Genomic DNA, 14,640 nt, shown 5'->3' on the forward strand with positions numbered 1-14,640 from the left:
TCAGAATGATCTGATTTTCCGACAACTTTGTGTGACCATGTGTATGCAAGACAAGTTTGAGCCAACATCCGTCGGAAAAAATCCATGGATTTTGTTGTCGGAATGTCCGATCAATGTCCGACCGTGTGTACGGGACATTAGTCCGTAGGGTTCAATATTGAGTTGGCCCACCTGTTGCAGCTATAACAAAGTCAACTCATCTGGGAAGGCTGTCCACAAGGTTTAGGAGTGTGTCTATGGGAATGTTTGACCATTCTTTGCAGTGAGACTTGAGCCCATTTTCTTTGTATGGCCTCAAATCGCACCACAGAGGTATTGGTTTTGGGCATTCGCATGAGTATGAGTACTTGTGCAAATATTCTATATCGGCATTGATACTGATATCGGTATCAATCGTGCAATCGGTGCAATCCTACTTTAAACTATATATTGGGGGGCGTGGCTTGGGCATGACCGAGTGAGGCAGCATAGCTCCACAGCTCCTCACAGAATGCCGCTTTATTAGCATATACTGGGGCTTACACGGCCGTTTTCGGGCACATGGAGAGATGTCTCAACGCCGCAGGGCATACTCGCAGCCGTGGAACTCAGCAAGGACCTCCAGGGCTCCATAAACGCCTTCCTTACCAATGGAGGACAGCCACGTGGTGGAGCTTCCAAGTTGGTGCCCGGCCACGGCAGAGGTAAAGACGCTCCTCCCGCGGCCCACTCCTCTCTGCAGCCAGCAGTCTCCCCTATACCATTGCCAAAGTTGATGTGCGATGCAGCCCCTCCAGAGTCCCCTGGCTATGGTTAAGGTAGTGTCATACAATGTTTGTGGTCTCTGTTCCCCAATAAGAGTTATAGGCTGTGGCTCAAACTTAGGCGACTGAGGGTACAGGTGCTATTTCTGCAGGAGACACACATAGATGGCTCGTCTCTCAAACTACCCGCCCACCTTTTTCCACAGTGGTACCTTAGCAATTCCCCAAAACCAAAATCTTGCGGCACAGCTATCGCCATCCATAAGGGCTGTCCGTTTCAACCCATAGACCACTATACAGACTCCCAAGGGCGTTATGTATTCTTAAAAGGGACCATCATGGGACAGGTATACACATTTGCGACGCTATACGCCCCAAACTCACAACAGCTGATGCAGAGAAGGCGTTTGATCGTGTGGACTGGGATTTCCCTATGACTGTGCTGGTGAGGCTAGGCGTGTAAAACAATAAAATCAAGTATAGGAAAGAGTAATGCTCAATCTTGCCTTACTCTTTCCTACACTTGATTTTATTGTTTTACACGTGATCACATTTTTATATCGTTTGTTGATTATTGGTTATATCCAATAAAATACGTAATTTGATCTGCACTATTGCGTCCTATCTATCTTTTTGGGAACCATCCATGCTCTGGAGACTTGTTTGTGGCCTAGAATTCCCCCCCGGGCTTTTGAACGGACAGTCGTGACATGGACCATAGAGGATAGATCCCCCTCGAGATCCGGAATTTCCAGGACCAACCATCTTCCAACCATCGTCCATTAAGGATCTCAGAGCCTGTTTGATTTGGTGTCACCGGCATCCGAATCCACTCCTGCTGGTAAGCGTATTCCATCTATTCACTTCCCATGATCGTACAGCTTATGATATACAAGAGAAGATTTCTACATCAGTCCAACATTCATATTTAGCCTATGTTTGGGACTCTCTTGTATCAGATTCATAGCCATATATTGGGACTTTACTATATCCCGTCTAATATTCAATTCTTTGGTATTATGCTTCATGTATTTCAGCTATGTATATATTGGTAATGGTCACCATGTCTGATGTGCCTTTTACCATTGGTTATCATTTTTAGCGCTGCATTTCACTTTTATTAGCCCTAAACCAATTTACATCAGAGAGTGGGAAAGAGACCTCCAGTGTGAGTTTACTAATGAACAATTGAACCACCTATATCACCTAACACACTCAAGCTCAGTGGAGTCAAAGACTCCAGAGAATAATTACAAAATACTTTCACGGTGGTATCGGGTACCAGTGACCCTGTCTAGGATCTATCCATCGACTTCGGATTTGTGCTGGAGGGGTTGCGAACAGTGAGGAATGCTTCTCCACATATGGTGGGATTGTCTCATACTGAAACCCTTTTGGGCTATGGTCAGTAAGCATATTTCCGATGGAATTGGGGTGGATATCCATGACTTACTGAGGCAGTTCCTTCTTCACATCCCCCCCATGGCTCTATCATGCTATAAATGTAGTGCTCTCCCCCACCTGCTCAACGCGGCTAGACGCCTAATCCCAATTCATTTGGAAAGGCCACACATACCGAGCAAGGTGAAATTGATTGGGTAGGTGGGGGAGACTATGGAAGCAGAGGGGTTGCTTGCCACCTGCAGGGGTACCCAGAAAAGTTTTGACTCCACTTGGGCACCTTAGAAGAACTACATTTCTGGGATGTTCCCAATCTCACCCAGCTTGGACATGGCCTTGCTAGCATTGGCTGACCCCAAATTTAAGCAATTAGCTCTGACGAGCCGGAACCCTTTGGGTGATGGCCCCTTGGTGGCAGAACCTAGCCGGACGTCGAACCAGGTGTGAACAGGTTTGAACACAGCGAACGAAGTGTCCACATTGAGTGGACAATATAAGTTGGATTCTTATTATTTCTGGTCATCGGCATCACAAGTTTCCAATATGTAGTGGGTTCTGTCCCCATTGGGATACTGTTTAATAGTAACGGGGCCCTCCTGCTACTTCCCTTTCAAAGGAATGGGTATGTCTACAGGGATCAATTATCCAGGACTAAGGAGGACCCTTATTGGTTTACTAGTCTAAGATAGGATCTATACTGCTCAATAGTTAACAATAGTTTTTTGTAAAATGCAAAAGAAGATGACTAATTTAGTTATTTCTCTATGATTTATTACTTCTTTGTTTATTTCTGCCCCCCCCCCCCCCCTTTTCTGTGCTGTATAACACCTTAAATAAGGATTATATATATAAAAAAAAAATTAAAAAATCGACCCCTAGTGGAGTTATAGTTTATTTCAACCCCTCTCAGTGTCATATTTGCTGGACAGCTCAGGGGGGGGGGGGGGGGGGCATCTAAATATGAAGAAAGTTGTAGGTGAAGGCATGTGAACTAAAAAAAACATTCTGATTGGTCACATTGATGGCACTTACCAATCAGAATCGTTCTGGTCTGCGGAGAAGAGGGAAAAGAGTGGGGATTTAAATCCTTGACCGCTGGAGCAGCTGCGGGAGCAGTGACAACTCAGCAACCCTGGAGGTAAGTACAGTGGGGACTGGTGGGGGGTGTTCCCACTGTACTTACCTCCGGGGTTGCTGAGTTGTCAGTGCTCCCGCAGCTGCTCCAGAGGTCAAGGATTTAAATTGCTACAAGAATTATAGTCATAATACTCTGGCCACTCCCCTCCTTTAATGTGTGCCTCAAGCTACCTATGGGATCTTGTATTAGGCACCTCCATATGCGTGCCCTTATGCACAGATAGCTCCTACAGTACTTTGAAACAATGAAAGCCAGTTTTCGAACGCCCCTTGCTATTATGCTTCATTATCCAGGTAGGGGGTACCTGCTATAGTATCCCAAAGCTGGTTTCCTAAGTCTGAAAAGGGGAAGGTATGGTTTCTGGGGAACCTGTCAGGACCAAGCTTATGCAAAAATCGAAATATTCAGTTTAAAATTGAATTACTATAACTTTGTAGTCTTAAGTTGGGTATAGACAGTTCAAATTTAGGCATATTAATGCTAAATCAGCTGAAATTTGAGCTGTGTTTGGTCTTGCATTGACCACCCGGCTCAACATAATTTGATTTAAAAATCTACTGAGCTGGATGGAAAATTATCAAACAGTGACTGCATCTGATAGGCAGAACAAATGTATTCAATTAATACAATGAACATTATTTGACGCTTACAGCATACATGGGGGAAACAAGTGGTTTTCTCTCTGACTCTTGCAGGCTAAATGGTTTAAAGTGGTAGTAAAGCCCACTTTGTGATTTTACCTACAGGTAAGCAATATTATAGGCTTACCTGTAGGTAAAATCATTATTATTATTTATTATTATACAGGATTTATCTAGTGCCAACAGTTTGTGCAGCGCTTAACATAATGAGTAATAGCTGTGGGGGATGAGTTGATGGAGGAAGTAAAACAGTGTATTAGTTAGAAGTAAGACAGGCTTCTTTAAAGAGAGGGGTTTTCAGGGATCGCCTAAAGATGGATAGATTAGGGGACAGTTGGACAGATTGGGGTAGGGAGTTCCAAAGGATGGGAGAAGCTCTGGAGAAATCTTGGAGGTGAGCATGGGAGGAGGGGACAAGGGAGCTCGAGAGCAGGAGGTCTTGGGAGGAATGAAGAGAGCGGCTTGGTTGGTATTTTGAGACTAGGTTAGTGATGTAGCTGGGGGCAGAGTTATAGATGGCTTTGTAAATTATTGTTAAGGTGCACTGTTTAGGAGATATTCACCCTGGATCTAGCCGTTGACAGACCTTCAGAGCTTCTTGCCAGAACTGAGGGTGCCTGCACGCATGCCACCCACAGCGCCGGAGCCTGCTAACCCAGAAGAAAGACCAGGGAAAGATGTCAGCCTTCTGAGGTGGAGGGCTTCAGTCAAAGGTAAGTATTTCATAATGTGCTAGTATGCGATGCATATTAGCACATTATGCAATTGCCTTAAAGGTGTTTTTTGTTTTTGTTTTTTGTTTTTAACTTCTGCCATAGTTTACTAAGGCTTTAAATGTAAGCCATCTATGCCCATCTTTTGGAAAGATTTATAAATTCCCCTTTTATAGCTTTACTTATTTTATCTGAATGTAAAGCTAGCCATAGATGGTTCGAATCATCTATGGCCAGGCTGAATGTACTCAAATTGATTTATCGATCAACTTGGGTACAACCAGCATGTCAGATTTTTGGCAGGCGATTATTGCCAGTGGCTATAACCGCTATCAATAATCGTTGTGTTTTCCCGGCAGTGATGGCTCCCCGTGCTCTTAAATGCTTTATATCTTTTTTCTATTTCTATACAATATTATTTTTATCATCAATGGGGAATTTCACTTTTGTTAAAAAAAATAATCCACAAGGTTTAGTGTGTCTATAGGAATGTTTGATCATTCTTCCAGAAGTGCATCTGTGAGGCAAGGCACTAATGTTGGATGAGAAGACCTGGCTCACAGTCTCCGCTCTAATTCAGCCAAAAGGTGTTCTATCGGGTTGAGGTCAGGACTCTGCGCAGACCAATCAAGTTCCTCCAGCCCAAACTCACTCATCCATGTCTTTATGGACCTTGCTATGTGCACTGGTGTGCAGTCATGTTGGAACAGGAAGGGGTCATCCCCAAACTGTTCCCACAAAGTTGGGAGCATGAAATTGTCCAAAGTGTCTTGGTATGCTGAAGCCTTAACAGTTGCCTTCATTGGAACTAAGAGGCCAAGCCCAACCCCTGAAAAACAACCCCACACCATAATCCCCCCTCCACCAAATGTTTTGGACCAGTGCACAAAGCAAGGTCCATAAAGACATTGATGAATGAGTTTGAGGTGGAGAAACTTGACTGGCCTGCACAGAGTCCTGACATCAACACAACAGAACACCTTGGGAATTAATTCGAGTGGAAACTGTAAGCCAGGCATTCTCATCCAACATCAGTGCCTGACCTCACAAATGCACTTGGAAGAATGGTCAAACATTCCCATAGACACACTTCTAAATCTTGCGGACAGCCTTCCCAGAAGAGTTGAAGCTGTTATAGCTGCAAAGGGTGGGCCAAATGAATTTTGAACCCTACAGACTAAGACTGGGATGCCATTACAGTTCATGTGGACAAGGGTTGTGGGGATGAGGCCCTTTTCCCCATCAACATGGGGACAAGGTGTTTTGGGGGACCCCAAAGCACCCTCCCCATGCTGAGGGCATGTGGCCTGGTACAGTTCAGGAGGGGGGGTGCCCTCTCACCCCCCTCTTTTCCTGCAGCCTGCCAGGTTGCGTGCTCGGATAAGGGTCTGGTATGAATTTTGGGGGGGACCCCCACACCATTTTTTTTTTTGAAATTTTGGCACAAGGTTCCCCTTAATAGCTATACGACCTGAAGGGCCCGGTGTGGATTTTGGGGGGACCCCCACACAATTTTTATTGTGATGCAGGGTTCCCCTTAATATTCATACCAGACCCAAAGGGCCTGGTAATGGAATGGGGGGGGCTCACGCCGTTTTTTTTCAATGATTTTTATCTATGTTGCCAGAATCTGACAATACATTACAGTTTTAAAAGACATTTTTTCCTTTAGAAATGTCATTTTGCTGCGGCACTGTTCTAAACATGAGAAACATGTGCTACTTTACAGGCATACTAAGGACACCCCCCCCCCCAGCACAATATTTAAAGGAATATTTCATTTTTATTCTTTCACTTCAAGCATTATTAAAATCACTGTTCCTGAAAAAACTGGCGTTTTTAAAACTTTTTTTTGCATTGATACATGTCCCCTGGGGCAGGACTCGGGTCCCCATACACTTTTTATGGCAATCACTTGCATACAAGCCTTTAAAATGAGCACATCTGATTTTTCATGTTCGTGTCCCATAGACTTTAACGGTGTTTGCACAAATTTTTGGCCTGTTTGTAAGTCCTGGTGTGAACCGAACCGGGGGTGTTCGGCTCATCCCTACCCAATAGCCAATAGCACATGAGCATGGTTGGTACCATAATATTAATGCTTCAAATGCAAAACATCATTGTATAGAATGAAAAAAATCAAACATTAATAATAGTATTTTCTGTGTATGGCTGTGCTCAGTTCCATAGCATAGTGGTATGCCCTGCTACCTTCAAAGGTTCACGGCATGGGTTTGAATCCCACCAATGGTATCACCTCCTAAAACTTGCATTGTACTCAGCAGCAAAATTAGTGAATGCACATCGGTTTAGTTTATTTCATCATTTAACTCTTCAAATGCATGCAATGGTATGTAATTATTCAATAATATTATGGTGTGGAATTCCAAAAATCCAGCTATTCAAAAATCAAGGAAAAAAAACAGCGTAGGGTCCGCCCCCAGTGCATACTAGGCCCTTCGGATCTGGTATGGACTTTAAGGGGAACCCCAGACCAAAATTAAAAAAATATTTGACATGGGGTCCTCCCCAAAATTCATACCAGGCCCTTCAGGTCTGGTATAGATTTTAAGGGGGACCCTGCACCAAAATGTAAAAATAATGGCATAGGGGTCCCCCCCAAAATCCATGCCAGACACTTATCTGAGCACGCAACCTTCTTCCTCCATCTTCCTCCGCTTCTTCCTCCAGTCTTCTCCATATTCCTCCGGCTTCTTCTTCCCCGCCTCGTCCTCCAGTCTTTCTCCTCTGCCGCTCCCGCCACCAATCTGCTGAACATGAAAACAACGAACCTCCTCCAATGCTGCAGCACGAAGTGATGTCATCCGCCCCATCGCAGCATCGGAGAAGGTTGTTTCTTTTAAAGTTCGGTGGGAGCGGCAGCGGGAACGGTAGCGGGAACGGTGGAGGAGAAAGACCAGAGGACGGACCGGGGGAAGAAGAAGACGGAGGAAGATGGAGAAGACCAGAGGAAGAAGCGGAGGAAGATGGAGGAAGAAGTGGAGGAAGAAGAAGCTGGAGGAAGAAGGAGAAAACCGAAGGAAGACCGGAGGAAGATAGAGGAAGAAGCGGGGGAAAGAAGAGGACATTTTAATAAAGGAATTGTCAAAAACCGGCTATTGTCTTTTGTCACATTTCACTGCTTTTTTTAGTGATTGTATAGGGGTACAATGTACCCGATACCCATTCACATGGGGGGGGGGCCGTAATCTGGGGGCTTCCAGATTCCGATAAGCCCTCCGCCCACAGACCCCCACAACCACCGGGCAAGGGTTGTGGGGATGAGGCCCTTGTCCCCATCAACATGGGACCCCAAATCACCCTCCCCATGTTGAGGGCATGTGGCCTAGTATGGTTCAGGGGGGGCGCTCGCTTGTCTCCTCCCTTTTCTGAACTGCCAGGGAGTTGCTCGGATAAGGGTCTGGTATGGATTTTGGGGGGACCCCTACGCCATTTTTTTTATTTTAGCGTGGAGTTCCCCTTAATATCCATACCAGACTCGAAGGACCTGGTATGGACTGGTGGGGGGAGCCATTTTTTTTCTTTGATGTTTACTCTATATTTACTCTATATAACTATAACTATAACATTTTTTCCAATTGATACATGTCCCCTGGGGCAGGACCCAGGTCCCCATACACTTTTTATGGCAAAGAACTTGCATATAAGCCTTCAGTGAGAAATTTGGATTTTGCAGGTTCAAGCCCCATTGACTTCCACTATTCCCGCATATGTGAACTGACAGGCATGTTTGCTGGCAATAGCGCTGCTTTCCATTTGCATTAACGCCCAGTTTCTGAGAGTTGAAGTCTTAATTGGGTGCTATTTTCTGGGACTGCAGGATCATTTTTTGGTGCTATAGTAAATGACCCCCAATCTGTAAACTTAAACTGTATGTAGGGCAGCAACTGTCAGATGTCAGGTGATCCCTCATCCCTGAGTCTGAAGCTGAAAATTAAACACAGACAATGTAGATACAACTAAATAACAATGCAAAAAAAATCTTTATTAAGCCACTCTGCATATTTTGAATATTCAGATTCTTGCATAAGCTCAGTTCTGACTTCACATTAAAGGTATAAAAGGTAGCAGAAGCACTAAAACATTACAGAAATAATATCACCAGTAGCCCATGGTGGCCGGTCACATGACCAAATGTCTGGGTATTAGATCACACGATTTCTACAGAGGATGGAGATCAGAGTTCTAATTGGGCTTTTTTTTGCCGTTACAAAGATCATGCAATCAAATACAAACAATTCTTGGCATCAATCTTAAAGCCAACTGCTTGCAGAGAATGGTATTACAACACATTGGAAAATCATTTTTACCTACATCTCAGCAAACTTTTTCTACCTAATATGCTGCAACTGTCTTTGGGTTCTACTGTAGAATTCTTGTAGAATTGTCTGAAAAAATGTCCCTTGGAAGACAAACCTCAAGCCCATGTCACACCAGTGTTCATGTTGCTGCCAATACTCTGCCAGTGACAGGATGGCTAAGGGAGCAACAAGAACACTCAACAGTTCCTGTAGCATGTTTGCTCTTTTACTGATGAGCAGCTTTTTGGCCACCAAGGGAGCAGCGTCACTGAAGCCGGTGAGCTGCTGCCACCGACCGGTAATGTGATACGGCCCTCAACCTTCACCTTGCATAGGTTCGTCGAATGAATGGCAACAGTTTAGTATTTATGAAAGCTATTTTATCTAAGGAAAGTTTTGAAAACAAGGGCTGCTGGGGGTACTTGAGGACTCAGGTTGGGAACCACTAATCTAACAGGACTGTTCGCACCCCATATGTTAGGATACTACTGAATGATTGCGCTAATTGTGACAAGTTTGTCTAAAAGCTACAGCAGCATTTATAATACCTTACGCAGCCCACAGATGATTTGATTTCGCTTACTTCCACAATACGTGGAAGGAAAGATAAATGCTTGATTCCCTCATCAGCATTGTCAGTGTTAATGGGGGAATCCCTCCCGCAGCACTATTATGTTCTACCAGTGGGGGGGGCAGCCTGCCAGAACACGGTGATTTCTGCTAGCGGGCAGTAATCGCATGTCAAAAATCTGACTGGCTGGTTGTACCTAAGATGATACATGGATCAGCTTGGGTACAATCAGCCTGCCCGTACATGGATTTGGCTGAATGAGCCAAATTTCGACCCATATATGGCCAGCTTTAGGCAATCATGTATGATGCACCCTTCTATACAGACGCCACCCCTTTTTAACCAAATATGTTATAAACGATTAAAAAAATGCCTTATTTGAAGTTGGATACTTTCTGTGTATGAACCCCACTGTATCCTACTTAGCCCCTACAGAAGCCTTTCTCAACCCTTTTAACACTTAAACTCTTAAAATAACTTTCTGAACTCTGGGAGCCATTGGTAACAATTATTATATGTACAGCTCATGGTACATTAGTGTGATGGTCACTTGGAAGAATGCTTCTTACATTTGTGGTCACTGAAAAGAATACCCCCCTTCCTTACAGATACCTAAAATGATCATTGGTGTCAGTGATTACTTATCTGAGAGGCAGAAATTGCTCATTGCTCAGTGGAACCCCTAGCAACCTTTGGAGGAACTATAGGGTTCCACTGAACCTTGGATGAGAAAGACTGCCCTACAGAGCAAGAGCAGATGTCTACATGCTGCTAGATCTATAGAGAATCTTGTCACTCCCCCAAAACTTATGTTGTATTTAAATGTTGCCCACTCTTATGCTGGCAGTCAAGGCTGAGACCCACAAGTGTCTTTGTAATTATGACCTTAATCCCATCCCATGGCCACCTTCATGTGCTTGGGTTGTGCAGTCATGTCACTGTCAGCGGGAGGAGCTATGTGGCATTAGCGTTAAATGATGTTAAGCAAGGGCGCTTAGTAAATGTGCCACATCTGTCCAGAGGGGGATACAGTGCCTGACATATGGATTACAAGGGATTAAATAGAAGAGATTTGTTTGGGCAGGATTAACCCTCTAGCGCGTAGGAGAGCTTTTAAAAAGCAGCCACTTGACATTTTTAGGCAAGATGTTGTCACAGGCTGTAAAAGATGAACAAATCCATTAGGAGTATGTGTGTTCAATTCTAAAGGGCAGGTCACTTAGAGAAAGACATTGAGGTTTTGATGAACCCTTCAGAAGCTTGCAGTGTTTATCAACAGCAGTGCAGTATGGTAGAGAAAGGGTTAGTAGCAGCAGCACCAGCGCAGCATCTTTTGCTCCCTCCCTCCTTTGCTAGCAGAGAATCAGAAACACTGAGAGAGAGGAGAACAGAGTACACAGCAGATCCCAGCATCTAGGTATGTGACGGGGACCCGCACACAGGTGAGGAGGGGTGAGGGAGTCTGGGTTTTCTTGGACTCAGCTGGACTTGGGCAGAAAGACTAGATATGTATTCTTCAATGTTCTGCATAGTCTTTATATTCTGCACTTCTTGACCCTACTGATAAAGACAAGACTTATTCAGTTAACTCTCAGTTTGTCCCTGACTGTTAATCCTTCATTGTTGAGTTTAGCTCTAATATTTAAAATGTTAACTCCAATATCCTACATTGCTTACATACCTCACCACTGCATACAATGTTGTCATACTTAACCACTTCCTTCTGACTTGAATTATATTCTAAAATCTTATAGTTTTGTATGTGAACATTACTTACTCCAGCTCCAAAAACCTGCCATGCCACGCCTAGCCCTTATATATAAAACCTAATTGTTAAATCCTCCAATTTTACATCTGACTGTTACATCCACTTAATTCACTGGAGTATATGTAAATGAATTCCTAGATGCTGTACTTCAGTGAAGAACAGCCAGTATTTCTTAATCCAGCTACTTAATTTTATTACTGTTCTGCCAAAGCCTTACACAGATTCCGACTTAACTTCTTCTGTATATTTTGCAATATGCAAGACCATTATATCCATCAGTACTCCATTTAAACCATTTAAAGATGATCCTATTATCCTATGCTGCGATTCTTAGTATAGTGGTTTTGTCTATCGTGTATAGAAGTTGTTATACTTCCTAAATTGTGTATATTGCTTTATTGTGAACTCTCCATCTTGCAAGTGTAGGTATTGTCTACCTCAACTCTATATATCATCCACAGTTTGGCCATTTAAATTAAATTGTCTGCGCCTCTAACACAGTCCATTTTTAGTCTTCTATGCCCTAAAAAAACTCACATCCCAACCTATAACTAATAGTACTTTTTTTAACACCAGTAGTTAGTAGCATGTGTACCATTTATCTACACCCAACATTTTTTCTGCTAATCCATTTTACAACTTGATGCTTATAAAGATTTTATCATCTGTTGTTTTGTAAAGTATATACTTCACTTGACATATAATTCATGTGTATTCATGTTGGTTATCACTCTCTACAAGGGTCCACTCTTTTTTTGAACTATGCACGTCTTAACCTAGCCACCGGTATTCAGCACCTGCTCAGATGTCAGATTCCTTGTTACATGTTAAACTTCAGTTCCTCCTAAGCGTGCTCTTGTCAGTGTATCTGTTCCGTGGAGCTCACTCTTGTTTCATCAGCCGTTACAGAGTAGGAGATAATTGTCTCGTCCAAGGTCACAAATGGGGGACAACTGAAAACAGAAGCAGAATTAGGTTTTATTGCAAGAGTGTCAAAGCTGTTGATTCATAACGGTCTTCTTCAACAAGGGGTGATCATTCTTTTGTATTATAATCTGATATTATACAGCTATGTATGAATCAGACCAAGGCAAAGATGTCACAATCTGCTATTTTGCTTTATTATGTTAATAAATGATCATATGTGTTTCGCATTCCATAGTTTCATATCAATCTATCTTATATTTTACACATCAGTCTTCATTACAATGATATACTGAATGTGGTAATGGTAGACCTTTGTGTCATTGCTGGCTAGAGGACAATAATGGTGTTGTATTGTGCTATTGTCTCAGCTTTGGGATCTCATTTTTTTATCTCCAAATGTGTTCTGTCTGCTCAGTTATTCCACTCAAACCCCCCTAACTATCCTCTCTGAGTGTGCATTTCTTCAACCTTCTTTATTTCATGGTGTCTTCCCAGTTTTTCCTGATGATCCCACTTGCAGATTCCATCCACCATCAATGCGTGAGCCTTAATTTGCATAATGTGTCTTTCCAGTAATCCCAGAGTATCTAACAGCCAACAGCCACCCTCTCTGAGTGTGTCTTCACATCTTTGTTCTTTAAGTAGCTTTTACTCAAGGGACATAGTACAGAAACCCATAGCAACCAGAATCTTCTTTATTGGTGTCAAACTAGTACAAATACGATTCACACTGGTTACTATGGTTATTAAACTTTGCACTTGGTGTTTTTTATACCTTGCATTGATTTATTGAATAGGCTGGAGTGTGAAGCTTAAGACTTTCAGTTATAGTCCATTCCTTCCCTTTCCATCTTTATCATTGATGCTTTCTTGTTCCCTTCAGTGAGTTTGTCACATCAGTCATTCGCAAGTGTTTTACTCAAAACCAGGAACCAAATACACTAAAATAGCATTTCTCAACCAGGGTTCCATGGAACCCTAGGGTTCCCTTCTGAAGGTTGCTAGTTTGTTCCTTGAGCAATGGGGAATTGATCTTCTACCTACACTGACTATCACTGCAAGGGAAAACATCTACACTGAGCACTAATTTTAGAGACACCAACATTTTTACTTTTTGCATTTCTTTTCTGTTGTTATTATTATTCATTGAATTTCCAAAAAATGTTGTTGCACAGAGCAGGAGGGTCTAAAATGATCTTACCAGGGTGTAAAATATGCTAGGTATGCCATATTACCTATTTTTAGAATTAAAATGTTCTGCAATTTAGTGGCCATGCTGATGTACCCGAAACTGTAGGTATATTTTTTTTCTAGCAGGGGTACCTTGAGATTCTAAAAATATTTCAAGGGTTCCTCTGGGGTAAAAGGGTTGAGAAATGCTGCAGTAGAGCATGCCTTCCCATTTCCTTTTCTGTTTTAATAAATACTTAAGGATTTTCAGTGCTTAAGAGGCAATGTTGTTGCGAAAGACAGTTGGATAAACAGGTCTCAAACAAAGATTCAGACTAATGAGTTATTATGAGTGGAGGTAGAAAGAGAAGGACACAAAAAATGATTGTTTTCAGGCAAATGTGCAGTAGAAATTTGAACAATAATAATTGGAAAAAAAACATCACACCTGCAGTTGGGTTCCAGCCAGTAAGAGAGTCAATTCAATAATTTCAAGAGATTTCATGGATAAACATGGTGCTAAGTTAAAAGAAGGAAGTTGACCCCAGGGTAGTAATCTCATTCTCCAAATTCTATTTACTCAACCCTTTGAGTGTTTCACTCATATACCCCAATCTACTCGAGTGTCTCTGCTTTCTAGCGTATCTTCTGCCTCCTCGTTGCCCATACATCCACTTCTTAATAATCCTGCTTTTGTTTTTCTGAATATGTCTTCTTAATCCTTCCCAAATGTTTCTTTCACAGCCAACAGGAATTTTGGATGTGCCTTTTTGCTTGTTTTATTGAGTGTGTCTTCCCAATGCTTGCCAAGTATTTCACAGATTTTCGATAGAGAAAATGGAATTGCTCAGTGTTTGCATACATTTTTCAATAAGCTAAAAGATTTCCACAAACAATATGAATGCTTGTAAAGGTTAGTTATAGCTCACAAGGGTACCCAAAGTATATGTACAATGCTGACACTATCCCATGTATGGGCAGGCTGTAACTCAGAAATTATTGAGGCCATCAAATCAGCATGACAACTAGTATTTTTAGAGAAGGAAGTCAGCAAAGGCAGTCTACATATTCTTTCAGCACAGGTTTCCTTATACACAATGCATGTCTGGTATGGACAAGCCCTCCGTTTATATATTTAAATTCTCCAGCTTCTAGTATGTGCTGCCTTCTCCACATTAATTAAAGTTTCATCACATCATCTGAGTGTGCCACCGGGGCTTCAGTTTATTATGTGTCCCTTCAAGCC

General features: G+C 42.6%; 1 protein-coding gene across 2 annotated transcripts in view; it reads left to right on the plus strand.

Annotated features, from left to right (window-relative positions):
- Window positions 1-10,540: 10,540 nt before the first annotated feature.
- The window catches only part of TMEM91 (transmembrane protein 91), a 121,568-nt gene continuing 117,468 nt past the window's right edge, over window positions 10,541-14,640 (plus strand). The window contains exon 1 of one of the 2 annotated variants that reach the window (XM_073598672.1): window positions 10,541-10,971. The gene's annotated coding sequence lies outside the window, so the exon portion shown is untranslated. The remainder of the gene's footprint in view (window positions 10,972-14,640) is intronic. The other variant, XM_073598673.1, reaches the window with a different exon arrangement.

This window comes from Aquarana catesbeiana, linkage group LG09, assembly GCF_042186555.1.
Source record: "Aquarana catesbeiana isolate 2022-GZ linkage group LG09, ASM4218655v1, whole genome shotgun sequence".
In the NCBI taxonomy this organism is placed as follows: domain Eukaryota; kingdom Metazoa; phylum Chordata; class Amphibia; order Anura; family Ranidae; genus Aquarana; species Aquarana catesbeiana.